This window comes from Suncus etruscus, chromosome 18 (genome assembly GCF_024139225.1).
Source record: "Suncus etruscus isolate mSunEtr1 chromosome 18, mSunEtr1.pri.cur, whole genome shotgun sequence".
Taxonomy (NCBI): Eukaryota; Metazoa; Chordata; class Mammalia; order Eulipotyphla; family Soricidae; genus Suncus; species Suncus etruscus.
Genome location: NC_064865.1, coordinates 38,265,541 through 38,268,769, shown reverse-complemented (window position 1 = coordinate 38,268,769; position 3,229 = coordinate 38,265,541).

Here is a 3,229-nt window from a genome sequence, read left to right as displayed (position 1 = left end):
AAGGCCCACCAGGGCTGTTCCGACTTCTGGTCTGGCTGTGATGAGGCCTCACTACCATAGCTATTTCCAGGGGTGTCCAAGGACTAGTTGGGTTGAGAAGGATCAAACCCAGAAACACTGGGGCCAGGTAGAGGTGTTAAAGCATTTGCCTTGTATCCTGTTGCTCTCAGATCAGAATCCTGGGCATTGCTAGTGTCACTCTTGAACAAAGAGCCAAAAGTAATCCCTGGGGGGTCGGAGGAGATAGCATGGAAGGAAGGTGTTTGCCTTGCATGCAGAAGGCCAGTGGTTCAAAACCCCGGCATCCCCTGAGCCTGCCAGGAGCGATTTCTGAGCATAGAGCCAGGAGTTATCCCTGAAAGTAACCCCTGAAACACCAGCAGATGTGATTCAAATTCCTCTTCCTTCCAAATGCATGTAATAGTCTGACACATGAGCTCCCGCTGTCCCAGCTCAGAAATAGCTAATTTTTTTTATTTATTGGGCGGGGGGGTTGGTCATACACAGTGATGCTCAGGGGTTACTTCTTTTTTTTTTTTTTTTTTTTTGTGGTTTTTGGGTCACAACCTGGCAGTGCTCAGGGGTTATTCTGACTCCAGGCTCAGAAATTGCTCCTGGCAGGCACAGGGGGACCATATGGGACTCCGGGATTCGAAACCGATGACCTCCTGCATGAAAGGCAAATGCTCTTACCTCCATGCTATCTTTCCGGCACCCAGGGGTTACTTCTGGCTATGCACTCAGAAATCACTCCTGCTTGGGGGACCATATGGGACACCTGGGGATCAAACTGCAGTCTGTCCTAGGGTAACATGTGCCAGGCAATCGCCCTACTGCTTGCATCACTGCTCCTGCCCCTTATTTTATTATTATTATTATTTTTTTTTTTTTTTGGTTTTTGGCCACACCCGTTGAACGCTCAGGGGTTACTCCTGACTATGCGCTCAGAAGTCGCCCCTGGCTTGGGGGACCATATGGGACACCGGGGGATCGAACTGCGGTCCGTCCTAGCGCTTGCAAGGCAGACACCTTACCTCTAGCGCCACCTTCCCGGCCCATATTTATTATTTTTATCTTTTGTTTTTTTTGGGTCACACCCAACGACACTCAGGGATTACCTCCTGACTGTATTCAGAAGTCACTCCTGCAGTGGCATAGCCCTTGCGTGCGCTAGCCTAGGTGGACCTCCTCGGTTCAATCCCCAGGCGTCCCCATATGGTCCCCAAGCCAGGAAGCGATTCTGAGCTCATAGCAAGGAGTAACCCCTGAGCGTCACTGGGTATGGCCAAATCCCCCCCCCCTCAAAAAAAGAAGTTGCTCCTGGCAGGCTTGGAGGAAACATATGGGATGCTGGGAATTGAAACACTGTTCATCTTGGATTGGCCATGTGCTAAGGCAAACACCCTACAGCTGTGCTATCTCTCTGGCCTTAGAAGTAGCTTTTTTTGTTTTGTTTTGGGTCACAACCTGGGCAGCACTCAGAGGTTTACTCCTCGGCTAGATGCTCCAGAAATCGCTCCTGGCAGACTCAGGGGATCATATGGAATGCCAGAATTTGAAAACCACCGATTTTTGCATGCAAAGCAAACGCCTTACCTCCATGCCTATCTCTCTGGGCCCTAGAAATAGCTTTTTTTAAAAAAAATTTATTATTGGGGCCAAAGCAATAATAAGGTGCTTGTCATGCACATGGCCAACCTGCGTTCAATCCCCATCATCCCAGATAACTGCTGAGCCTGCCAGGAGTAATTGGCTAGGGATAACCAACATTAAAAAAAAATTTTTTTTAATTATAACATCACAATTTACCAAGTTGTTCATTATACAGTTGTCTCAGGCATCAAATGTTTAAATACAGTCTCACTGGCCTCTCCACCAGTGCTCCCAATATCTTACCCACCACCAAAGACTGCCTCCTTGCAGGCACAAAAAAAATACTTAATATTATTTGTTCCAACACAAAGGCAAATGGAATTATCAAATCTCAGAAAACTGGGGGCTGCAGAGATAGCACAGCAGTAGGGTATTTGCCTTGCACGAAGCCAACCCAGGATAGATAGTGGTTCAATTCCGGCATCCATATGGTCCCCTGAGCAAGCGATTTTTGAGCAATACTTGAGTGCCACTGGTGTGACCTCAAAACCCCCCCCCCAAAAAAATAAAAAAAACCTTAGAAAACTTAGGGTCATTTTTTTTTGTTTGTTTGTTTTGTTTTGTTTTTTTGGATTTTGGGTCACACCCAGCAGCGCTCAGGGGTTACTCCTGGCTCCAAGCTCAGAAATCGCCCCTGGCAGTCACGGGGGACCCATATGGGATGCTGGGATTCAAACCAACCTTTCTCCTGCATCGAAAGGCAAACCGCCTTACCTCCATGCTATCCTCTCCCGGTCCCAGGGTCAATTTTGTAATAAATGTTCTATCTTTATGTGCTGTTATTACAGTGTCTAAGTGATTTACTGGGCTGTGCTTGGTTGCTAGTTAAACATTCTGTGTTACTGCTTAGTCTCCTGAGCTTGGCTGTGATCATAGTGGGCTGACAACTACTATGAAATTTCCAGGATCAGAGCCAGAGTGATAGCGCAGAGGTCGGGTGTTTGCCTTGCATGTGCCTGATCCAGGACAAGGAAGAAGCTGGTTCAATCCCTGGTGTCCCATATGGTCCCCAAAGTCAGGAGCAATTTATTTTTGTTTTTGTTTTTGGGTCACACCTGGCACGTGCTCAGGGGTTACTCCTGGCTCTACACTCAGAAATTGCTCCTGGCAGGCTCAGGGGACCAATATGGGACTGCTGGGATTCGAACCACCGACCTTCTGCATGCAAGGCAAAATGCCCTACTTCCATGCTACCTCTCTAGGCCCAGCCAGGAGCAATTTCTGAGTGCATAGCCAGGAGTAATCCTTGAACGTCACCAGGTGTGGCCCAAAAACCAAAAAAAAAAAAAAAAAGAAAGAAAAAAGGTATCTTCCAGGGGCCCGGAGAGATAGCACAGCGGCGTTTGCCTTGCAAGCAGCCGATGCAGAACCAAAGGTGTTGGTTCGAATTCCCGGTGTCCATAAGTCCCCCGTGACCTGCCAGGAGCTATTTCTGAGCAGACAGCCAGGAGTAACCCCTGAGCATCGCAGAGTGTGGCCCAAAAACCAAAAAAAAAAAAAAAAAAAGGTATTTCCAGGATCTACAGATCTGACACAAGTTTGGTGGCTTGACAGTTTGATAAGGTTCAGTTGCCAG